This window comes from Artemia sp. Qi Xiang Cuo, chromosome 11 (genome assembly GCF_049724085.1).
Source record: "Artemia sp. Qi Xiang Cuo chromosome 11, ASM4972408v1, whole genome shotgun sequence".
In the NCBI taxonomy this organism is placed as follows: domain Eukaryota; kingdom Metazoa; phylum Arthropoda; class Branchiopoda; order Anostraca; family Artemiidae; genus Artemia; species Artemia sp. Qi Xiang Cuo.
The window spans coordinates 60,490,382-60,517,019 of NC_142804.1; the positions used below are offsets into that span (position 1 = coordinate 60,490,382).

A 26,638-nucleotide genomic window follows, 5' to 3' on the forward strand; every position below is an offset into this window, starting at 1 on the left:
AATTCGCATCGCTATCGTCATTCGCTCCAGAAATAAACAAACAAAGGGATATTGAAAAACTTATTAATCTAATTTCTACTTACCCTTGTATATACAATATAAGAGAAAGCTGCAGCAGCACTGATGAGTCTCTTTTTTCTTTTACTTTTGAACTGCATTTTCTCAAGAGTAACGAAATTTGCGGACTGTGAGAACTACATGGTGAATTCCGCAAAGCGGCACAATGCGAAATATCGCAGAGCGAATTTTGTTCGCGCTCTGTCAGAACTAAGCTTTAATCCTCATTTCCCACTCTTTATTACCGTCATAGTTACTAGGCAATACCAAATAGTTAAGCGACATGCTAATTGGTTCGACCTGTACGGATAGCCACAAAGAATGCGTGACTCCAAAAAAGGGTTTAAGACCATTTTTTTTACCATACAAAGCCTAACCCACTCGCTATAGTGGTCAGAAGTGCAAAGGCTAAAATTATTCAGCAAACATTAAAAATTGTATTTTTCTGTAGAGGGTGAGCAGCTTTTTTTTATGGTGGAGTGGTTTTTATAACTTACTATTTTTTGTATCAACATTTTTACATCATTTTAATATCAACAGATTTATTAGAACTTTAACCCTTACTAGATTTTAGATTAAATTCACGACCATTTCAACTACCGAAAAGTAGATGAAGATTTGCTATATGTTTTCCAGAGAAATTGCCTACAGATTGTTCTGGCTACCCGGCGGACTAACGGCATTTCAAGCAGTAGGCTGTACGAAAAGGGGGGTTCAATCCCGCTTTCTAGGACTATAATGAGAACAAGGTTGAGATAGCTAGGGCACGTTCTGTGGATTAAGGATGACAGATTGCCGAAGATTGTCCTTTTTGGCCAACCGTCTAGGGCTAAATAGAAACCAGGTTGTCTGCGGTTGGGGTGGGAGAATGTCCCAAAGAAAGATTTAAAAAAAAATGAGAACTTCTTGGAAGGGTGTAAAGAGGGGGGCTTTGAGTATATTGGGATGGAGGAGGAGAGTACGTAGCTCTGTTGGCCTCAGAAGGCTTGGTGCTGCAATGAGTTGTTAGTAGTAGTATTTCCAACCTACCTACGACATATAATTGTTGAAGTTCCTTTCAAATTACTGGTTTTTCTTTGTTCGCAAGTTTATCGGAGCACATTTTATACCCCCCCCCCCGCTAAAGAAAATCCTGGACCCGCCCCTGTTATCAATAGCTTATAAACACAGTTATCTTAGGAGTAATCATACTGTGTTATCAGGTCAGTATGTAGCCCCTTAAGATGACCATGCTTTACGATTCTTGCCTACAAGTAACTCCCCATGGTAGGGGCAACATCTCCCAGCAAATGAAACCCTGAAGCCAGCGAGTAGTTTGGCTGTAAAGGCAGATGTCTAATGCTTCTTGTCAACAACTGGTTATATAACTGGCAGTAGTTAATCGCTAGAAAATCTAACGTCGTTTTTCTTTTACCACTTCGCGTATGTGTTGCAACAGAGCACCTTTGGAATTTTTTTTATCCATGTTGTTTAGTATATAAAAGGGTTAGTATCAGTTACGAGGGTAGTAGAGATGACCCTAAATCTCGTGACGGGGCTCCTTATATGGGCATAGCCTCCCTAGGGAGAACACGTGGTTAATGGGGTCAATGACCTAAATTTCCAAAGGTGTCGATGTTGTAAGTGCACGCTCTCAGTGAATGTCAAGGTCGATGTTGTTGTTTTGGGCAAGTGCACGCTCTCAGCGAATGTCAAGGTCGATGTTGTTGTTGTTGTAAGTGCATGCTCGAGGCGAATGTTATGCCGTCCAGGAATTTGGAACACCTGTGCTGTCGACCTGAATTCCCCTATCGTGAATCAATAATTCCCCTTAGAAACAACAAATTAATTCCCCTTTCTTGACAGATCAATCAACCAATGACATCATCTGTCAGACTTTAAAATTTTCGACTAGAAACGATTCTCCAGGAATAGATCCAAGTCATTAATGTCTTTGCCTCGGAAACAACTCTACTGGTCGAACTCCAAAAGATATTAATAACCAAACGCCATGGAAACAATTCTCCAAGAAACATCTTAGCAATGAATTATTTTAGCGTGGGAATCAGGTTTCTTAGTAATTTGAAATGCGTCAGCGCAGAGATGCCAAAAACAAAAGGAACACGCTTAAATTACGTTTAGGAATTATTTAGGCGAAGCCGTTTTAGACAGGTTATGGAATTATTTCGGTGAAATAGTTAGAGACATTTTGAAAGATGATTGAAAATAGGATTTTAGAAGAGGATTCGAGGGTGAAATTCTATGGTCATTTTAATACACAAGTTCCAATTGAACAGTGTCGTTAGGTCTCCAACCATAACTCCAAAGAGTTACGAGGGCCCCACCCCAACCCCGAAGAGAGCCCCCGGTCCGCAAAGGTTCTCCGGATTCCCAAAGGGTCCCCGGCACCCCAAAGGCTCCTGAGCCTCCATTTTAATACTTTTTTAAGGCTTTATTATATCTTTTCAGAACAAATTATTATTTTAGGGAATTATTTCGGCGAAACAGTTAGAGACATTTTAAAAGATGATTTTTGAAGAGATTTTAGAAGAGGATTTGAGGGTGAAACTCTGTGGTCGTTATAATACACAAGCTCCCAAAGGACCACCCGGCCCTCAAGGGTCCCACAGACCCTCAAAGGCTCTCCCCGAGCCCCGTCTTTCGTTGATATGTGTTGTCTGAAACTTATGATTTGGGATATGTAAATTACTATTTCGAACTTTTCTGAGCTAGATTTCTTAGTCTTTCGTTGGTGTGTGTTGTCTGAAACCTATGATTTGGGATGGATGGATTGCAATTTTGACTTTTCTGAGCTGGATTTCTGAGCCGTTCATAGGTGTGTGTTGTCTGAAACTTATGATTTGGGATATGTAAATTTGCTATTTCCGGCTTTTATTAGCTAGGTTTCTCAGCCTTTCATAGGTGTGTGTTGTCAGAAAATTATGATTTGGGATGTGTAGTTTGCTATTTGGACTTTTCAGAGCTAGGATTCTTAGTCCCTCATAGGTGTTTGTTGTCTGAAACCTATAGTTTGGGATGAGTAGTTTGCTATTTCAGGCTCTTATGAGCTAGGTGTCTTAGCCTTTCGTAGGTGTGTGTTGACTGAAACTTATGATTTGGGATATGTAAATTACTATTTCGGACTTTTCTGAGTTGGATTTCTTAGTCTTTCATAGGTATGTGTTGTCTGAAACCTATGATTTGGGATGTGTGGGTTGCTATTTTTTTACTTTTTTGAGCTGGATTTCTTAGCCATTCATAGGTGAGTGTTGTCTGAAACTTATGATTTGGGATGGTGAATTTGCTATTTCCGGCTTTTATTAGCTAGGTTTCTTAGCCTTTCATAGGTGTGTGTTGTCAGAAAATTATGATTTGGAATTTGTAGTTTGCTATTTGGACTTTTCAGAGCTAGGATTCTTAGTCCATCATAAGTGTTTGTTGTCTGAAATCAATAATTTGGGATGAGTAGTATGCTATTTCTGGCTTTTATGAGCTAGGTTTCTTAGACTTTCATAGGTCTGTGTTGTCTGAAACCTATGATTTGGGATATGTAAATTACTATTTAGTGCTTTTCTAAGCTAGATTTCTTAGTCTTTCGTTGGTGTGTGTTGTCTGAAACCTATGATTTGGGATGTGTGGGTTGCTATTTATGACTTTTCTGAGCTGGATTTCTTAGCCTTTCATAGGTGTTTGTTGTTTGAAACCTATAGTTTGGGATGAGTAGTTTGCTATTTTTGACTTTTCTGATCTAGGTTTCTTAGCCATTCATAGGTATAAGCTGTCAGAAAATTATGATTTGGGATGTGTAGTTTGCTTCTTGGACTTTTCAGAGCTATGATTCTTAGTCTCTCATAGGTGTTTGTTGTCTGAAACTTCTAGTTTGGGATGAATAGTTTGCTATTTCAGGTTTTTCTGAGCTAAGGTTTCCTAGTATTTCGTAGGTGAATGTTGTCTGAAACTTATGATTTGGGATATGTAAATTACTATTTCGGGCTTTTCTAAGCTAGATTTCCTAGTCTTTCGATGGTATGTATTGTCTGAAACCTATGATTTGGGATGGGTGGATTGCTATTTTTGACTTTTCTGAGCTGGATTTCTTAGCCATTCATAGGTGTTTGCTGTCTGAAAACTATGATTTGGGATTTTCTTAGTCTTTCGTAGGTGTGTGTTGTCTGAAAACTATGATTTGGGATGTGTGGGTTGCTATTTTTTTACTTTTCTGAGCTGGATTTCATAGCCTTTCGTAGGTGTGTGTTGACTGAAACCTATGATTCGGGATGGTTAATTTGCTATTTTTGACTTCTGAGCTAGATTTCTTTGCCTTTCATAGGTGTGTGCTTTCAGAAAATTATGATTTGGGAGGTGTAGTTTGCGTTTTGGACTTTTCAGAGCTAGGATTCTTAGTCTCTCATAGGTGTTTGTTGTCTGAAACTTCGAGTTTGGGATGAGTAGTTGGCTATTTCAGACTTTTCTGAGCTAAGGTTTCTTAGTATTTCGTAGGTGAATGTTGTCTGAAACTTATGATTTGGGATATGTAAATTACTATTTCGGGCTTTTCTGAGTTTGATTTCTTAGTCTTTCATAGGTGTGTGGTGTCTGAAACCTATGATTCGGGGTGTGTGGGTTGCTATTTTTTGACTTTTCTGAGCTGGATTTCTGAGCCTTTCGTAGGTGTATTTTGACTGAAACCTATGATTTGGGATGTGTAGTGTGCTGTTTGGACCTTTCAGAGCTAGATTTCTTAGCCTTTCATAGGTGTGTGCTTTCAGAAAATTATGATTTGGGAGGTGTAGTTTGCTATTTCAGGCTTTTATGAGCTAGGTTTCTTAGCTTTGCGTAGGTGTGTTGACTGAAACTTATGATTTGGGATATGTAAATTACTATTTCGGGCTTTTCTAAGCTAGATTTCTTAGTCTTTCGTTGGTGTGTGTTGACTGAAACCAATAGTTTGGGATGAGTGGGTTGCTATTTTTGACTTTTCTGAGCTGCATTTATTAGCCGTTCATAGGTGTGTGTTGTCTGAAACCTATGATTGGGATGAATTGTTTGTTATTTTTGACTTTTCTGAGCTATATTTCTTACCCTTTCGTTGGTGAGTGGTGTCAGAAAATTAAGATTTGGAAGGTATAGTTTGCTTTTTGGACTTTTCAGAGCTATGATTCTTAGTCTCTCATAGGCGTTTGTTGTCTGAAACTTCTAGTTTGGGATGAATAGTTTGCTATTTCAGGCTTTTCTGAGCTAAGGTTTCATAGTATTTCGTAGGTGTGTGTTGTCTGAAACTTATGATTTGGGATATGTAAATTACTATTTCGGGCTTTTTCTAAGCTAGATTTCTTAGTCTTTCGTAGGTGTGTGTTGTCTGAAACCTATGATTTGGGATGGGTGGATTGCTACTTTTGACTTTTCTGAGCTGGATTTCTTAGTCTTTCATAGGTGTTTGTTGTCTGAAACCTAAAGTTTGGGATGACTAGTTTGCTATTTTTGACTTTTCTGAGCTAGGTTTATTAGCCTTTCATAGGTGTGTGCTGTCAGAAAATTATGATTTGGGGTATGTAAATTGCTATTTCGGGCTTTTCTGAGTTAGATTTCTTAGTCTTTCATAGGTATGTGTTGTCTGAAACCTATGATTTGTGATATGTAGTTTGCTATTTTTTGACTTTTCCGAGCTGGATTTCTTAGCCGTTCATAGGTGAGTGCTGTCTGAAACTTATGATTTGGGATGGTTAATTTGCTATTTCCGGCTTTTATTAGCTAGGTTTCTTAGCCTTTCATAGGTGTGTGTTGTCAGAAAATTATGATTTGGGATGTATAGTTTGCTATTTGGACTTTTCAGAGCTATGATTCTTAGTCCCTCATAGGTGTTTGTTGTCTGAAACCTATAGTTTGGGATGAGTAGTTTAATATTTCAGGCTTTATGAGCTAGGTTTCTTAGTCTTTCATAGGTATGTGTTGTCTGAAACCTATGATTTGGGATATGTAAATTACTATTTCGGACTTTTCTGAGTTGGATTTCTTAGTCTTTCATAGGTATGTGTTGTCTGAAACCTATGATTTGGGATGTGTGGGTTGCTATTTTTTGACTTTTCCGAGCCAAGAAAACTCAGAATTAAAGTGATGCTCCTTATTTTCATGTCGAATATTCAAATCAATGTATAACTTTTTCAATCTTCTATGAAAAATTTGGAACAGAACTTTAAATTTTTCATCTCTTTGCAAAAAATCGGTAGTGAACTTAAGAAAATTAGAATTAAAGTGAAACTTTTTATCTTCACTGGAGAATAATCACAATCATAGTATAACTTTTCCTATCTTCTACGGAAAAATTTAGAACTGAACTTTAAATTTTTTATGTCTTTGAGAAATTAAGAACTGAAGTGGAAGATTTTTTCATTTTCATTGGTAAAATTCAGAATTGAGCTAACTTTTTTCTCTTCTTTAAGAAAATTTAGAAGAGAACTTGAACAATTTGCACTTCTTTGAGAAAATTCAGAATTAAAGTGGAGTTCCTTATCTTCATGTTGAATATTCACAATCAATGTATAACTTTTTCTATCTTTTATGAAAAATTTGGAACAGAACTTTAAATTTTTCATCTCTTTGAGAAAAATCAGAACTGAATTTAAGAAAATTTATAAATAAAGTGAAACTTTTGATCTTCATTGAAAACAATCGAAGTCATAGTATTACTTTTTCTATCTTCCATCTAAAAATTTAGAATAGAACTTTAAATTTCTTTATTTCTTTGGGGAAATTAAAACTGAAGTGGAAGATTCTTATTTTCTCTGGAGAAATTAGAATTGAAGTGTGTTCTTTGGTAAAGTTCAGAAGAGAACTTGAACTTTTCTTCACTTCGTTGAGAAAATTTTAAATTGAACTAGAACTTTTTACCTTCTGGGAAAATATTCACAAGTATGGTATTACTTTTTCTATCTTCCACCGAAAAATTTCGAATTGAACTTTAAATTTCTTTATGTCTTTTGTGAAATAAAGAACTGAATTGGAAGATTTTTATTTTCTCTGTAGAAATTAGAATTGAATTGTGTTCTTTGGTAAAATTCAGTATAGAACATGAACTTTTCTTCACTTCATTGAGAAAATTTTAAATTGAACTAAAACTTTTTATCTTCCGTGAAAATAATCACAAGTATGGTATTAATTTTTCTATCTCCCACCAAAAATTTAGAAATGAGCTTTAAATTTCTTTATGTCTTTGTGAAATAAAGAACTGAAGTGGAAGATTTTTGTTTTCTCTGGATAAATTAGAATTGAAGTGTGTTCTTTGGTAAAGTTCACAGGAGAACTTGAACTTTTCTTCACTTCGTTTAGAAAATTTTAAATTGAAGTATAACTTTTTATCTTCCGGGAAAATATTAACAAGTATGATATTATTTTTTCTATCTTCAACCGAAAAATTTAGAATTGAACTATAAATTTCTTTATGTCTTTTTGAAATAGAGAACTGAAGTGGAAGATTTTTTTTTTCTCTGGTGAAATTAGAATTGAATTGTGTTCTTTGGTAAAATTCCGAAGAGAACTTGAACTTTTTTATCTTCAGTGAAAAGTTTGGAACAGTATTTAAAATTTTTCATCTCTTCGAGCCAGATCTGAACTAAATTGGAAAATTTTTATATTATTTGGAAAAATAGAAATGATCAATGACTAAATTCTTTTTCATTGAGAAAATTCAGAAGAGAACTTGAACTTTCCTTCACTTCGTTGAGAAAATTTTAAATTGAACTAGAGCTTTTTATCATCCATGAAAATATTCACAAGTGTGGTATTACTTTTTCTATCTTCCACCGAAAAATTTTGAATTGAACTTTAAATTTCTTTATGTCTTTGTGAAATAAGGAACTTAAGTGGAAGATTTGTATTTTCTCTGGTGAAATTAGAATTGTTTTGTGTTCTTTGGTAAAGTTCAGAAGAGAACTTGAACTATCCTTCACTTCGTTGAGGAAATTTTAAATTGAACTGGAGCTTTTTATCTTCCGGGAAAATATTCACAAGTATGGTATTACTTTTTCTATCTTCCACCGAAAAATTTCGAATTGAACTTTAAATTTCTTTATGTCTTTTGTGAAATAAAGAACTGAAGTGGGAGATTTTTATTTTCCCTGTACAAATTAGAATTGAATTGTGTTCATTGGTAAAATTCAGTAGTGAACATGAACTTTTCTTCACATCATTGAGAAAATTTTAAATTGAACTAGAACTTTTTATCTTCCGTGAAAATATTCACAAGTATGGTATTACTTTTTCTATCTTCCACCGAAAAATTAGAATTGAACTTTAAATTTCTTTATGTCTTTGTGAAATAAAGAACTCAAGTGGAAGATTTTTGTATTCACAGGACAAATTAGAATTGAAGTGTGTTCTTTGGTTAGGTTCAGAAGAGAACTCGAACTTTCCTTGACTTCATTGGGAAAATTTGAAAATAGACTAGAACTTTTTATCTTCCGGGAACATATTCACCAGTATGGTATTACTTGTTCTACCTTCCACCGAAAAATTTAGAATTGAACTTTAAATTTCTTTATGTCTTTGTGAAATAAAGAACTGAAGTGGAAGATTTTTATTTTCTCTGGAGAAATTTGAATTGAAGTGTGTTCTTTGGTAAAATTCCGAAGAGAACTTGAACTTTTTTATCTTCAGTGAAAAATTTGGAACAGTATTTTAAATTTTTCATCTCTTCGAGCCAGATCTGAACTAAAGTGGAAAATTTTAATATTATTTGGAAAAATAGAAATGATCAATGACTAATTTCTTTTTCATTGAGAAAATTCAGAAGAGAACTTGAACTTTCCTTCACTTCGTTGAGAAAATTTTAAATTGAACTAAAACTTTTTATCTTCCATGAAAATATTCACAAGTGTGGTATTACTTTTTCTATCTTCCACCGAAAAATTTTGAATTGAACTTTAAATTTCTTTATGTCTTTGTGAAATAAAGAACTTAGGTGGAAGATTTTTATTTTCTCTGGTGAAATTAGAATTGCAGTGTGTTCTTTGGTAAAATTCAGAAGAGAACTTGAATTCTTCTTCACTTCGTTGAGAAAATTAAAAATTGAACTAGAACTTTTTATCTTCCGGGAAAATATTCACAAGTATGGTATTACTTTTTCTATCTTCCACCGAAAAATTTAGAATTGAACTTTAAATTTTTTATTGGGGAAATTAGAATTGAATTGTGTTCTTTGGTCAAATTCAGAATAGAACTCGAATATTCGCGATCAAAGTCTAACTTTTCCTATCTTCTATGAAAAATTTGGAAGATAACTTTAAATTTCTTCATCTCTTTGATAAAAAAATCTGAACTGAAGTGGAAATTTTATATTATTTTGGGAAAATTGATTTGATAATAACTTATTTCATTTTCAATGAGAAAATTCAGAATCGAAGTTGAACTTTTCTTCTTCTGGGAAAATATTTGGAACAGAAATTTAATTTTTTTCATCCGTTTGAGAAAGGTCAGAATTTAATTTAAGAAAATTTGTAATTAAATTGAAACTTTGTATCGTCATGGAAAATAATTACAATCATAGTATAACTTTTCCTATCTTCTACAGAAAAATTTAGAAGGGTCCAACTCAGAAAAACCCAAAATAGTATTTTATATAACTCAAATCATAAAATTCTGATAGCACACACCAATGAAAGGCTAAGAAATCTAGCTCAGAAAAGCCTGAAATAGCAAACTACTCATCCCAAACTATTGGTTTCAGACAACAAACACCTATGATGGACTAAGAATCCTAGCTCTGAAAAGTCCAAATAGCAAACTACACATTCCAAATCATAAATTTCTGACAACACACACCTATGAAAGGCTATGAAACCTAGCTAATAAAAGCCGGAAATAGCAAATTAACCATCCCAAATCATAAGATTCAGACAGCACTCACCTATGAACGGTTAAGAAATCCAGCTCGGAAAAGTCAAAAATAGCAAACTACATATCCCAAATCATAGGTTTCAGACAACACATACCTATGAAAGACTAAGAAATCCAACTCAGAAAAGCCCGAAATAGCAATTTACATACCCCAAATCATAATTTTCTGACAGCACACACCTATGAAAGGCTAAGAAACCTAGCTCAGAAAATTCAAAAATAGCAAACTAGTCATCCCAAACTATAGGTTTCAGACAACAAACACCTATGAAAGACTAAGAAATCCAGCTCAGAAAAGTCAAAAGTAGCAATCCACCCATCCCAAATCATAGGTTTCAGACAACACACACCAACGAAAGACTAAGAAATCTAGCTTAGAAAAAGCCCGAAATAGTAATTTACATATCCCAACTCATAAGTTTCAGACAACACACACCTACGAAATACTATGAAACCTTAGCTCAAAAAAGCCTGAAATAGCAAACTATTCATCCCAAACTAGAAGTTTCAGACAACAAACGCCTATGAGAGACTAAGAATCATAGCTCTGAAAAGTCCAAAAAGCAAACTACACATCCCAAATCTTAATTTTCTGACACCACATACCTGTGAAAGGCTAAGAAATCTAGCTCAGAAAAGACAAAAATAGCAAACCACTCATCCCAATCATAGGTTTCAGTCAACACACACCTATGAAAGGCTAATAAATCCAGCTCATAAAAGTCAAAAATAGCAACCCACTCATCCCAAACTATTGGTTTCAGTCAACACACACCAACGAAAGACTACAGAAATCTAGCTTAGAAAAGCCCGAAATAGTAATTTACATATCCCAAATCATAAGTTTCAGTCAACACACCTACGCAAAGCTAAGAAACCTAGCTCATAAAAGCCTGAAATAGCAAACTACACCTCCCAAATCATAATTTTCTGAAAGCACACACCTATGAAAGGCTAAGAAATCTAGCTCTGAAAAGTCCAAACAGCAAACTACACATCCCAAATCATAGGTTTCAGTCAAAATACACCTACGAAAGGCTCAGAAATCCAGCTCAGAATAGTCAAAAAATAGCAACCCACACATTCCGAATCATAGGTTTCAGACACCACACACCTATGAAAGACTAAGAAATCCAACTCAGAAAAGCCCGAAATAGTAATTTACATATCCCAAATCATAAGTTTCAGACAACATTTACCTACGAAATACTAAGAAACCTTAGCTCAGAAAAGTCTGAAATAGCCAACTACTCATCCCAAACTCTAAGTTTCAGACAACAAAAACCTTTGCGTGACTAAGAATCCTAGCTCTGAAAAGTCCAAAAAGCAAACTAAACCTCCCAAATCATAATTTTCTGAAAGAACACACCTATGAAAGGCTAAGAAATCTAGCTCAGAAAAGTCAAAAATAGCAAATTAACCATCCCAAATCATAGGTTTCAGTCAACACACACCTACGAAAGGCTAAGAAATCCAGCTCAGAAAAGTCGAAAAATAGCAACCCACACATCCCACATCATAGGTTTCAGACAACACACACCAACGAAAGACTAAGAACATCCCAAATCATAGGTTTCAGACAGCACACACCTATGAATGGCTAAGAAATCCAGCTCAGAAAAGTCAAAAATAGCAATCCACCCATCCTAAATCATAGGTTTCAGACAACACATACCAACGAAATACTAGGAAATCTAGCTTGGAAAAGCCCGAAATAGTAATTTACATATCCCAAATCATAAGTTTCAGACAACATTCACCTACGAAATACTAAGAAACCTTAGCTCAGAAGAGCCTGAAATAGCAAACCATTCATCCCAAACTAGAAGTTTCAGACAACAAACACATTGGAGAGACTAAGAATCATAGCTCTGAAAAGTCCAAAAAGCAAACTACACATCCCAAATCATAATTTTCTGACAGCACATACCTATGAATGGCTAAGAAACCTAGCTCAGAAAAGTCAAAAATAGCAAACTACTCATCCCAAACTATAGGTTTCAGACAACAAACACCTATGAAAGGCTAAGAAATCCAGCTCAGAAAAGTAAAAAATAGCAACCCACACACCCCAAATCATAGGTTTCAGACAACACACACCAACGAAAGACTAAGAAATCTAGCTCAGAAAAGCCCGAAATAGTAATTTACATATCCCAAATCATAGGTTTCAGACAAAACATACCTATGAAAGACTAAGAAACCTAGCTCATAAAAGCCTGAAATAGAAAACTACTCATCCCAAACTATTGGTTTCAGACAACAACCACCAATGAGGTACTAAGAATAATAGCTCTGAAAAGTCCAAATAGAAAACGACACATCCCAAATCATAATTTTCTGACAACACACACCTATGAAAGGCTAAGAAACCTAGCTAATAAAAGCCGGAAATAGCAAATTAACCACCCCAAATCATAAGTTTCAGACAACACTCACCTATGAATGGCTAAGAAATCAAGCTCGGAAAAGTAAAAAAATAGCAACCCACACATCCCAAATCATAGGTTTCAGACAACACATACCTATGAAAGACTAAGAAATCCAACTCAGAAAAGTCCGAAATAGTAATTTACATATCCCAAATCATAAGTTTCAGTCAACACACACCTACGAAAGGCTAAGACACCTAGCTCATAAGAGCCTGAAATAGCAAACTACTCATCCCAAACTATAGGTCTCAGACAACAAACACCTATGAGGGACTAAGAATCCTAGCTCTGAAAAGTCCAAATAGCAAACTACACATCCCAAATCATAATTTTCTGACAGCACATACCTATGAATGGCTGAGAAACCTAGCTAATAAAAGCCGGAAATAGCAAATTTACATATCCCAAATCATAAGTTTCAGACAACACACACCTATGAACGGCTCAGAAATCCAGCTCAGAAAAGTCAAAAATTGCAATCCATCCATCCCAAATCATAGGTTTCAGACAACAAACACCAACGAAAGACTAAGAAATCTAGCTCAGAAAAGTCCGAAATAGTAATTTACATATCCCAAATCATAAGTTTCAGACAACACACATCAACGAAAGACGGGGCTCGGGGAGAGCCTTTGAGGGTCTGTGGGACCCTTGAGGGCCGGGTGGTCCTTTGGGAACTTGTGTATTATAACGACCACAGAGTTTCACCCTCAAATCCTCTTCTAAAATCTCTTCAAAAATCATCTTTTAAAATGTCTCTAACTGTTTCGCCGAAATAATTCCCTAAAATAATAATATGTTCTGAAAAGATATAATAAAGCCTTAAAAAAGTATTAAAATGGTGGCTCAGGAGCCTTTGGGGTGCCGGGGGCCCTTTGGGAATCCGGATAACCTTTGCGGACCGGTGGCTTCCTTCGGGGTTGGGGTGGGGGGATCGGAACCCTTTGGGGTTGTGGTAGGGGACCTCACAACACCGTTCAAATGGAACTTGTGTATTATAACGACCATAGAGTTTCACCCTCAAATCCTCTTCTAAAACCATCTTTTAAATCATCTTTTAAAATGTCTCTAACTGTTTCGCCGAAATAATTCCATAACCTGTCTAAAACGGTTTCGCCCAAATAATCCCTAAACGTAATTTCAGCGTGTTCCTTTTGTTTTTGGCATCTCTGCGCTGAAGCATTTCAAATTACTAAGAAACCTGATTCCCACGCTAAAATAATTCATCGCTAAGATGTTTCTTGGAGAATTGTTTCCATGGCGTTTGGTTATTAATATCTTTTGGAGTTCAACCAGTAGAGTTGTTTCCAAGGCAAAGATATTAATGACTTGGACCTAGTCCTGGAGAATCGTTTCTAGTCAAAAATTTTATAGTTGGACAGATTATGTCATTGGTTGATTGATCTGTCAAGAAAGGGGAATTAATTTGTTGTTTATAAGAGGACTTATTGATTAACGATATGGAAATTCAGATCGACAGCACAGGTGTTCCAAATTTCTGGACGGCATAACATTCGCCTCGAGCATACACTTACAACAACAACAACATCGACCTTGACATTCGCTGAGAGCGTGCACTTGCCCAAAACAACAACATCGACCTTGACATTCATTGAGAGCGTGCACTTACAACAAAAACAACATCAACACCTTTGGAAATTTAGGTCATTGACCCCATTAACCACGTGTTCTCCCTAGGGAGGCTATGCCCATATAAGGAGCCCTGTCACGAGTTTTAGGGTCATCTCTACTGAGGGTCCAGTTTCTATTTTTAACCAGAAATAAGCCTATTTCCACTAAAGGGAGAATGAAATCAGAGGGGCTTTAGTTCTCTCTTCAACGTGATCGTAAGTGACAAGTATTAAACTACAAAAGGAAATCAAATTTAGGAAAAAATATGGTATAAAATCAACAGGAGATATGTAGAGACAGGAAACGAGCTAAACAGAAGGATCACAATCACTCGAAAGGGTAAAAAAAAAAAAATACACAACTTCACTTTACTCTCCCTATGCTGGCGGTGCTGATCTCCGTTTCATGGACCTTCAGCCAGGAAAGGCAATAGAGGGTTGGAGTCGGGCCATCCATAGCTTTCGCAAACCCTTCCTGTTTACCTTCCCCCGATGTATCCAGGTACCCAAGAAGAAAGACATGGGTGCAAGGTCCAAGTAAATTTAATTCCACGTCCCCATATTTATCCAGGTACCCATGAAGGGAGACATGAGCACGAGGCCCAAGCCATTGCTTATGTACATGGATAGTCTGCATTTCTTTGTAGAAAAATCAAGCTTGTGTATAAGTGACTTTTGTTCAATTTCGCAATACGAGACATAGAAGTTTCTGGTGTAGCTTTCTTCAGGATTGCAAAAAATGAAACACTTAAAAAAATTTTACCATTCAAACAAATTTTAATATCAACTTTTAAATATAATTAAATAAAAAAACAAGTTTTCTTTTAATTGAGAGAAGGATGGATATTAAAACTTAAAACGAACAGAAATTATTCCGTATATGAAAGGGGCTGTCCCTTCCTCAACGCCCCGCTCTTTACGCCAAAGTTTGACTCTTTCTCACAACTCTACTTTATAAAACAATAAAAAAAAACCTTTAATGTAAAGGGCGGGGTTTTGAGGAGGGGACAGCCCCTTTCATATGCGGAATAATTTCTGTTCGTTTTAGCCTAAGTTTTAATATTACTCCTTACTTTCAGTTGAAAAAACTTTTTTTTTGTTTAATTTCTGATTGTTTTTCCCCCTTCATGGAAATTCTCTCCCCCCCGCCAGAAAAAAATCCCCCCTGAAAACGTCTGTATACTTACCAATAACCAATACTAGATGTAAACAATGGGCGGAGTTCATAGCTTTCAGCCTTTCCCGGGGACTGTGGGGGATTAAGCCGTCCTCAAAGACATAGTTATAAGATATTTCGACTATGCTGAATAAAATAGCTATCTCAAAATTTTGATCCGGTGAGTTTAAAACAAAAATGAGCGTGGGATGGGTCCTAGTTGAGTATTGGTGCATTATACGGACACCGCTATATAATGTATTTGGAATGTTAGGTATGGTTAGGCAAACGGACTTTTTGCTTACATTGCCATACACAACACCTCCAATATTGTCCATTATGCTTCTCATACAAGTATAAAGTCATGGTGTGTTCATTTTCACACTCTTTTGTCTTGGGCAATAACCCCCTATCTTGTAAAAATTTAACTGCCTCTTTTTCTGTCTTTGGCAAATCCCAAATTACAATTTTAACATTTATGTTATATCAGTTCCGCTCCAAGGAGTGGTTCAGTACAGGGTCGGGTATTTATCTCTTGCATTTGACTTTAACAATTTCCCTTTGACATGCTGCATACAGTATATAGCGGTGCCCGCATAATGCACCAGTACCCCTAGTTGCCCTCCAATTGGTCACTTAAAAAGGGCACTAGAACTTTTAATTTCCGTTTGAATGAGCCCTCTCATGATATTCTAGGACCACTGGGTCGATATAATCACCCCTGGGAAAAAAACAAACAAATAAACACGCATCCGTGATCTTTCTTCTGGCAAAAAATAAAAAATTCCACATTTGTGTAGATAGGAGCTTGAAGCCTCTGCAGTAGGGTTCTCTGATACGCTGAATCTGATGGTGTGATTTTCATTGACATTCTGTGACTTTTGGGGGCTGTTTCCCCCTTTTTTCGAAAATAAGGCAAATATCCTCAGGCTTTTAAATTTTGATGGGTAGGACTAAACTTGATGAAAGTTATTTATCTAAAATCAACATACAAATCCGATTCGTTTAATGTATCTACTGGTATCGAAATTCTTTTTTTTTTAGTTTTGGTTAACTTAACTTTTAGAGTTTTGGTTAACTTAGAGTTTTTGTCCTTACTTACCACGAACAGTATGATAAATTTTTCATAAAAGGATTGAAAAAAAAAACTTTGGATGTTAAGGCTCTTATATTTTTTCCACTCATCGTATGCGATTAACAATCTCGACTAAGTGTCAGACATTGGCCGATTTTTATTTAATATATATTACCATGAACAGTTTGATCCGTGATGAGTATCCAACTGCAAGACAAATTGACCCTTCGGAGAAAATTGTCCCTTAAAACTAATAGGAAAGAAGCAGAGATAGTAAATGGAGATTACCTGTTTGTGAACGGATGCATGAAGACTCCAATAAGGCTGATGTTGTTATAAGAAGGAATAAAAAACGCCAAATGATCAGGGTGAAAAGTTTTCGCATCCTTAATGAATGGTCTTTTAGGCCCTCGTGTGTGTAACCTACAATGAAATATCTTAGTGAAAGATTTGGAACTGTTAGGATACTTTGGAAACGAAGGTGTTGTAAGACACGTAAGAGCAAATTTAATCCATGGGTTCCAGATTCTTGAATAGAGCGAATATAGATGGGAAATGTGAAAGGTTTAGAAGGAATTGTAAATATCCTGACGTTTAAGAAGGCATACTATGAGTCTTTGACATACTAAGGCGCCCTTTGCCTTAGAATTTTGCCTCTTCTCCAGAATGAAGATTTAACAGCAAGATGGAGTGTAAACTCATCTTCTGGAAACCGACTAATGAAGTTGGCAAATCTTTAAGCTAAAAAAGAGGGGGGGGGGGTTATTTACCATTTTCGTAATTTTACAAGATAACAAAATTAATGGTTTTAAATGTTAATGATGCCGTTTTAGAGCCCTACATAATGGGTATATGAGTGGTGGAAGTTGTTTTCGATCCAAAGCTGAAATCTTTCAATATAGTATTTTTTCTTATGACTTTGTCTTCTTTTTCACTTGTTTTGAATGATAACGTTATTTTAACCCCCCCCCCCTACATATACTTTTTTTTCTGCAAACTATTAGCTAGAGTTCATAAAAAGACCACATAATTTTTATTAAGATCTTTTTATTGAAAATTTGTTGAAAATTCTTGTTAAAAAGTTTAAAAAAAATTTACATTACCATAATCCGTAAGTTAGATCCAAGTATGGCCACTTTTGCATCGCTATTGAGCAGGTAGCAAGGGTGTAACCAAGATTTTGTTTGGAGGGGAACTATTTTTTCCGGGAGAGGGGGGATTGTGAATTAGAATTTTATTTTCGTGTCAACTATGAAGCGTGTCTATTCAATTGTATTATTCAGAGTTGATCTGGTTTTCTTTTGGGTAGGCCCAAACACGGTAAAATGTTTGAGGACCTATTTTGAAAGTAAGCGGTAATGATTATTTTGTTCTGTTAGCATTATATGGAGATTTATCTATTGTGTTTGAGTAACTAATTCGTTAATTAAAGGGGAAAAATAAAATATCATTTCGTTTGAACAAATCACCTTTAAGCTGATGCTACCCGTAAAGACAAGATTTTTGCATCATTCTTTTTGAATTGCCAAGACTCATTATACCCGAAGACCTATTATCATGCTATGACAAGACCCAAAATGCCCCCAGTGAACCTTTGAGCTCTTCACAGGAACCCTTTTTTCGGGAGTTTAGAAAGAAAAAACAAAAATTAAAACCTTTTGCTAAATATTGTCTCTTCCTATTAAGCATTATTGCATTCCAAGTGTCCCAAACTTAAGAGGTTTAAGAGGCACTGTGATTACTATGGTTAAAGACGAGCCTCAGTTCTCTTAGCGCCTCTCTTGTACACCCGTGCTCAGCTCCGGCTGACAAAGAACCAATCACAGAAAAGGGTGACAAAAGGGTAAACCAATCACAGAAAAGGGTGATATGTGCATACTGCTACTACTGCTACTGCAACTATTGCTACTATACACACGCTAAGGCTATTAAGGTGAATTGTTCAAGGAATATTTAGGCAGATGCTGAACTAAACCCAAACGAACAATGATCATATAGATTGTCAAAAGGGTGACAAAGCAATATCACAATAACGGCTTACATTATTAAGTTAGACCTTTCAGGGTAAGTTGTGATGAGTTTTGAACTAGCCAGAAGACACTATGCGCATACTTTTAATGCTACTTCTACGGTTACTGTAACTAGTGACACTAAGGGCATTAAGTTGCAACGTTTAGAGGGAGTTTCAATTAAACGAAAAATATACGTATTCAAGTATTAAAAGGACATATAAGCAAAATCACAGGGAGCACTGCTTTATCATAGCTGGTAATATCATTGATATTTTAAAGGAGCGAATTTGATTGTAAATTTAAAGTTCTAGTACCCTTTTAAAGAGTCAAAATTGAGTCAATAAGGAATCTCAGCAATATCCCAAGAACAACTGAGGGTATTATATTAAAACTTTCAGGGCTACTTGTATTACTACCTCTGCTCTCAAAATTTAACTAAATCAAAAGAGTTTATGCGTAACCAGGCTGTCACAGAGCATAGATAGAAATTTTTGTGAATGGTATGAAGTTTTATTTTTCAGGTCAACTAGAGGAGGTATAAAACTAAATTAAACACTAAAATTTGTGTCCAGACTTTTAAAAGGTTGTACGTAGTTAAAAATTGTTAAAAAAAACTTTCTCCAGCATACAAATAGCAGGTCAAATTATAAATTATCAAAGAGAAACCGAAAAGATTTAAACTATTATTTTCGTTTTCCCTGAAAAAGACTATGTCAATATAAAACAAACAGATATTAATTAAAAAAACACAAAGTAAGTTTTTTCAAAGGAAAGTAAAGAACTCCATTTGACCAAATATGAGTGAAAATATAATCAAATAATCTACCAAGCGTAAAACTACCACAAATCAGCGTCGATAAATAAATGAAACCCAAAACGAACAGAAATTACAATAAATAATCGAGCCAAACTCAAAACGAGCAGAAATTAACATGATTAAGATTCAAAAGCCTTATGCCATCCAAAGGTCAGAACATAATTTGCACTCTATTGAAAAAAAAAATAGATTTTAAATGTTTTCACTTTTATAACTTTAATAAATCAAACAATATTAAGATTTTGATTACTAAATTTCAGTAGGCTATATATATATATATTAAACTGACAATGCACATTCATTTGTATTTTTTTCAGTAAAGTGCAAATTATGTTCTGGCATTGGGAAGACATAGGGGTTTTGAGCCCTACTCATGTTAATTTCTGCTCGTTTTGAGTTTGCCTCGATTATTTATTGTAATTTTCTGTTCGTTTTGGGTTTCATTTATTTATCGATGCTGATTTGTGGTAGTTTTACGCTTGTTAGATTATTGGATTCTATTTTTGCTCATTTTTGGTCTAATGGAGTTCTTTAATTTCCTTTAACAAACTTATTTTGTGGAACAGGTTTTTTTTAATTAATAGTAATATAAAGAGGTGGTGTGATGCAAGTTCACAATATTCACAGTGCTCCTACACTAAAAGAAAGTCTCTGGAAGTTTCAAATTGCCTCTCCCCCAGCCTACAGACAAAACAGCTATTACTTTGGCAACATTTAATTACAAACCGAGCCCCCCCCCCTTCAGTCAAATTCTGCCTCCATCTGCGCGCGTAAAAGTAGCCCAATACATAAAATTCAAGATTTCCTTGTATTGTTGGATCAACGACCAGAAATAAAAAAAAGTCTTTTCAAATGAAAGTAAGGAGCAACATTAAGACCTGAAACGAACAGAAATCATTCCATGCGTTAGGGAGACCGCCCCTTCCCCAATCCTCGCTCTTTATGCTAAAGTTTGGTTTTTTGTCCCAATACTTTAAGAACGACTGCTGCAACACAAGGGCCATTGAATAGGGATGAAAAGCTATTTTAAATCCCTAAAATACTTTAACGTAAAGAGCGAGGGCTGTCCCCCTCACATACGGAATAATTTATGTTCCTTTGAAGTTTTAATGTTGCTTCCTTCGTCCAGTTGGAAAAACGTGTTCTTAATTTTATTTGATATTAATTTGTAGCGATTGCACCCCCCCCCTTGAAAGAAAAGGAATGAAATCTATGTTATAAATAAAGCTGTCCTTTATCTGAGATCTCAAAATGATAGATCATAAGTTCAGAAATATGACAAATGTTTTCGGAATACTTTTCTCCACTTTCTTTGAATATTGTTTATCGGAAAACGAAAATTGAGTAGTCAGGTAAAATCTGCATTTTTCAGGAAGAAACCTTAGGTAAGCTTAGAATAATGGCAATCCACCGATAGATCTGAGAAAGCGGAAACCTTTTGTTTTTGCAGCGATACATTGCCTATAATAAGACTGTCTTCTGCCGAAATCGAGCACTCACACAAAAATTTGATTTTGAATAAAGGGGTAGATGGGGTTGTATTTTGATGGCGGTTGTTGCTCTAGAGGCTTGTGAGAAAAGGTGATTACTTTTTTAAAATTGATTTATTAGTTTGGGATGTTTTTAGGAATGTTTATGTGGGTAATCGCTACGCAGTAGCACAAATTAAATTATTTTCCCTAGCGAAGTGATTTATATTTGTAATGGTTTATATTTTTGTTTATTATGTTAAATAGTGTCAAACATGAATCACTAACCTTGAGTTCAAACTATTAATTTATTTTCATCCCAGAGCATCAAGGCTATAATTCAATCATTTATTATGATTTACTGTTTGCGTAGATAATTGTTCCACTCTTTTGCAAGTATCAGGCGCACAAAAAAAAATCTATACAGTTGATCAATTATTTCCTAAAAATAATCTAATTATTATATATTTTAATTTAGTATTTATAAATAATTACTATAATTATTATAAATAATTATATGTAATTATTATAAATAATAATATAATCTAAAAATAATCCCCAGTTATTTTCTAAAATAGTTCGCTTTAAGGCATGGATGAGGGGTGTTTATTCATTTGACGCATTTAATTCAAATCTTCTCCTTGCGTAGTGAACAGTGATGTTTTTTGTTGTTTTTTTTATCTCCGCGGACGGTCTAGCAATGAAAAATCAGACATTGTTAATCTTAAAACTGGCGTCAATTAATTAGAGAACAAAGATAATTTTATATACAAGTTTTGCTGGCCACGTTTCAAAAAAAGAAAAAAGCTTAGGATAAAATACGTCCTTTCTTACGTAACAATGTTTACTAATTACGTCATTAGCATTAATTAAACATCAATATCTAGAAATAATTATTAAGTATAAAAATCTTGTTATTTTGGAGAAAACAAGTTTTGAATCAATCACCCGTAGATAGTTATTTAATATTAAGAAGAACTAGATTAAAAGTTATTGATAAAAAGACAGTTAATTAAGTCTTGTTTGTTTTGTAAATAGAGGGCGGATAATTTTTGTAGCAATTCGTTATCATTAAGAGAAGAAACTTTCTGAAGACCAGTACATTGTCTATTCTGAAGAAAAAAAGATTACTTGTAGCTTTTGAATGGGAAAGAATATGTTCAGTATCAAACAATTTACCGTGGGGTTGCTAACTAATTTAATTTTGTACACTAGAATAGGCCCATACACAGTGGTGTCAATTAACAAGGTGTAGGAGAGGGGCAAAACTGTGTATTTTAAAATCTAGGAGGACGGGGTATTTTTTTCAATTCTATCAATGAAAATACCGAAACAGACATTTTTCAATGAAAATAACCTAAAATAGGTTTTTTTTCGAAATCGAGAAGGGGGGCAAAAAATCTAGGAGGGGGATAAAAATCTAGGGAGGATTAATAAAAACCAGAACGGTCAAATCATATAAAACGTGTAAGAGATTGCAAGAAACCTTTAAGGATCTTTAGCTTTAGGAGCGGGAATGAGCCTGATAGCCCCTCTGAGCAAATGCTCGGACAAGAGGCACGAAGAGAAGAACGATATACAATGTTGCGTACCCCTGGAACAGATTGTACACAACCCCCTGGAATAAAAAAACAATTTACCGAGGGGTTGCTCACTAGGTTGTTTTCTGTACACTAGACTAGGCCGGTACACAGGAGTGTAATTTCACGAAAATGTAGGGGGTATGGCAAAATGTAGTTCTCAAAATTCAGGAGGGGGGGGCAAATTTGATGTTTTTTCCAATTTTGTGAAGGACAATACCAAAAATATGCATTTTTCAATGAAAATACCCTAGTAAGTATATTTTTCGAAATCCTGGAGGGGGCAAAACCTAGGATGGGATCAAAACTAATGGGAGGGGGGGGCAAATAAGTACTAATTTGTTAATTGAAACACATTGAAGAATTACGCTCTGTAAAATCTGTTGAATCTGCAGAAAAACGGTTTAATGTCTGTATTGACAATTAGCTTTGGCTCAGTGAAAAAATAAGATGTGTGTATATTTTAATCAAATATTTAGTTTGTATTTCGGTTTGGTTAGGTTAGGTATTTAATATAATGCGTTCTGGGCGGCCTGCTTTCCATAATTGTTTGTCGTAGTTTCCATAATTTTGTTAATGAAATGTTATATTTTCATAATACATTTCATTAGTATTAACCGACCATCATGAAAACCGGTTTTTGTCTTTTAGACCGTAATTCTTGAGTGTGTTTCGTTTCACAGACAAGTACCAGCAAATAATTCAGGGCAAGGTTGTAAAAGCCAATCTAACCATATGAAATATGTAAGAGATTGCAAGAAGATTTGGTACTGTTGCACTTAATGGTACACACGAAAGAAGTCAAGTTTGGTTAATGCTAATAAAAAAAATAGGATGCATATATAATAGTTCAGAAACAAATTTGGGCTATGTATTTGAACATTAGGGGAGTGGGGGTAAAGCATAGCATTTATTAAATACGTAACCTAACCTAGGGGTCTTCCCCCCTAAACCCCAAAAAAAAAACAGTTTAAATATTGTAAATTCAATGAGAAACCACGCTTTGCGATCAATTTAGATAGCAATTACCCGCTTTACGGGTCTCCATGACTGCATTCCTTGGACAGTCTATAGCGCTGTGTACCAATTAGTGCAACAGTACCGAATATTTCAAAAAATCTTTATCATTAAGAGTGGGTGCGAGTCAGATAGCCCCTTAGCGGACATTTCTGCACAAGAAGCAGTGAGAGAAGTCCAATGTACACTTTTATGTATCCCTACAACAAATTCTGTACAATTTCCTGGACCACATTTCACACAGTACTAGGAAAGTCATTTGAATCTATAAGAAGCCATTCTGACAAAGTCAATTTGTTGAGATTTCAGCGTTAAAGAATTTTATTGACTCTTTAAGTTATTAAATAAAAAAACAAGTTTTTTGAAACTGAAAGTAAGGAGCAACATCAAAACTTAAACGAACAGACATTCTTACGTATACGAGGGAGGCTGCCCCCTCCTTAAGACTGCTCTTTACGCTATTTTTTTTTAACTTTTTAAAAAAGCTTATTTTTCAATAAGCTTTTTTGTCCGGGGGAAATTTTTATTATTAAAAGTTTAATTTTAAGATTTAAAATTTTAAAATTTTGGATTTTAATAAGGTCCTTATTTTATTAAACGGCCCTAGTGTTTCAGGAGTCGTTCTTAAATAATTAGGGCAAAAAGTCAAACTTTTGCACAAGGAGCGGGGTCTTGACGGAAGATCCACCCCGCCAGGGGAATTCACCCAGCCAGTTTCATTCCAGCTGAAAATACCCCCCGGAAAATTTCTAGCGGGCAATTTCGGATGGAACAATTTTTCTTAGCACCCTTCCGTTTGAAAAAGACTCTAATTTCTGATTATTTTTTAATATCATGCCGGAAATCCCCTCCTCCATGGAAGTTTTCCTACAACCCCCCCCCCCCGCGCCCAAGTAGAACGCTGCTCCCGTAGAAAGTTCCCTCTGGAAAATTTTTCCGGTGTAAAGCTCCCTCATGGAGAATTTCTTCCATAGAAAACCTCTCCCTCCCTATGGAAAGATACTCTAGACTTTCCAACCCGGTAAAATTCTCCCCTGACAATTCCTCTTAACATCTCCACATGTAAACATGTAAAATTGAGTCAGAAAAGAGAAAGTAAGACAAATAAAAATAATTTCGTACTTCGTTTTTTAGAGTTTCGGTAACTATTGAGCCGCGTCGCTCCTTACTTACAGTTTGTTACCACGAACTGTTTGATGCATAGTACAATGATATTATTTGAGATAGGGATTAATGGCGAAACTTGATACGAGACTTTTTGTCATCGAGTGCTAAATAATTTGACCAAATCCATCTGAAAGAAAACGTAATAATAATAATAATAATATTGTCGAAATTCAAACACAATAGCGAACAACAACAAAAGATAATGTTCAGATTTGCCTTGAAACTGAAAATTTCTTGGTCAGAATGAAAATTTCTTAGAACACCATTCAGACTTTCCTGTAATCAATGTGGCTTCTAAACGGTTTATTTAGTTTCAGTGGACCAGAACCACTAAAACTTTTAAGAGGTGGCAGAATAGCCTTGGTTAACAATTTTTGAATAAGAAGAAACATATCATTCCACATTCAGCCACAAAATGTACTTTATCTGTCCCGCATCTAAATTAGGTTAAATGAAGTCAAACGAAATGCTACAAATCCATGTTCTGGAATAAGAGCCACATAATCCCCTTTCTTATCCTATCTATGATAAATCAGACCTTCGTCATTTTCCACCTGAATTGTTTTCGACGGCAGTTGAATAACATAGAACCTCAGGGGTGTCGTTTGGGGGTGTCAAGGGAGGCAGTTTCCCCTAAATAATGTGGAGAAAAAATATTATGCATCCCATGCCCTTTGACTATCCAGATATGGACCCCTCTTGCCCCCCCCCCATTAAAAATGCTGGAGATTCGACCCTGTAGAACCTTACCACGCGGTCTGAAATTTACGTTATTCGGCAGTCTTCTTCCAAAGCCAAGTATCTGCATTTTTGTAATTTTTCGAGAAAAGCGCAGAATAGTTATTTTTTCATATCTGGAACGGGAAAAGTAAATGGAGATGCAATCCATAATCAACAGAATTCTGAAGTCCTTTTTCTTCCGGTCTTTACTGTTCCATTTTCTACTGGACGTATGAACTAGTTTTTTTTTCTTTTTTTTTCAATAGGTTTCCAATAGATTTTAGCTGTGGAAAACCGGTAATTTTTTTTTTTTTTTAGATACTAAATCGTGTCTTAAAAAGCAAAGTGGATAGTAAAAAGTTGACTGCACCAACCCTTATTCAAAATCAAATTTTAATGTAAATGCTAGGTGTTGGCAGAAGACAGCCGTATGTATCGCAAAAATTTTTCCGCTTTTTCTGATTTGCCTGTGTTGCCTGAATTTTAAGCTTACCTAAGATTTCTTCCTGAAAAAGGAAGATTTTACCTGACTACCCAATTTTCGTTTTCTGATAAACAAATATTTTAAAAAAATGGGGGAAAAGGATTCTGAAAAGATTTGTCATAATTTCTGAACTTACGATCTATCATTTTGAGATATCAAGGAGGCACTCTTGTGCCTCTTTAAAGAGGCGACCCACCACAATGTTAAGCAATTTCCGGTCCTATTGGTCGCAGAGAGACGGCGGTTATCGCATTTTATAGCCTAAGCTCAAACTAAGAAACATGCAAAATTTCACCCACCTCCGACTTTATCTTCATGGGGGAAAGTGGGCCGAAATTTTCGACCCACCCACCACAGCCCCCATTTAACGTTGTCCGATCGGGACAACGCCTCGCTCTTTACGCTAAAGTTTTTATTGTTTAAAAAAAAGAGTTGTAAGAAAGTCAAACTTTAGCGTAAAGAGCGAGGCGTTGAGGAGGGCACAGCCCCTTTTATATACGGAAGCGGGGGTTTTGGGGGCGGCAGCCCCCCCACTGCACCTCCTAAAAGCAGGAAGGTTTAATGTTCGTAATTGTGTCTCAGCCTCATTAACTCTTTAGAAAACGTAGTTTTTTTTTCAAATAATCAAATATAGGACAACTTTATTTACAATAGAGATCTCATTCCTTTTCTTTCAAGTGGGGGTGCAATCTCTACAAATTGATATAAAATAAAAGTAAGAAGAAGTTTTTCCAACTGAAAGTAGGGAGCAACAATAAAACTTTAAACGAACAGAAATTATTTCGTATATGAGAGGGGCAGCCCTCGCTCTTTACGTTAATGTATTTTAAGGCTTTAAAATAGCTTTTTATTCCTATTCAATGGCGCTTGTGCTTCAGCAGTCGTTCTTAAAGGATTAGGATAGAAAGTCAAACTTTAGGGTAAAGAGCGACGATTGAGGAAGGGATAGTCACCCTCACACACGGAATAATTTCTGTTCGTGTTAATGTTGCCCTTGCTTCCATTTGAAAAGGCTTGTTTTTGTTTCTTTAATTTCTTATCGTTTTTCAAACAATGCCAGGAAATCCTCCTCGTTGAAAAAATTTCCCCCAGAAAATACACCCCCAAAAAAATCATCCCGCGGAATATATGAAAAATTCCTCCCCCGAAGA

General features: G+C 35.4%; 1 long non-coding RNA gene across 1 annotated transcript in view; it reads right to left on the reverse strand.

Annotated features, from left to right (window-relative positions):
• Nucleotides 1-16,509: 16,509 nt before the first annotated feature.
• Nucleotides 16,510-26,638, reverse strand: part of LOC148947202 (uncharacterized) — a 108,200-nt gene continuing 98,071 nt past the window's right edge. The window contains exon 3 of the long non-coding RNA XR_016142469.1: nt 16,510-16,644. This is a non-coding gene — a long non-coding RNA (uncharacterized LOC148947202). The remainder of the gene's footprint in view (nt 16,645-26,638) is intronic.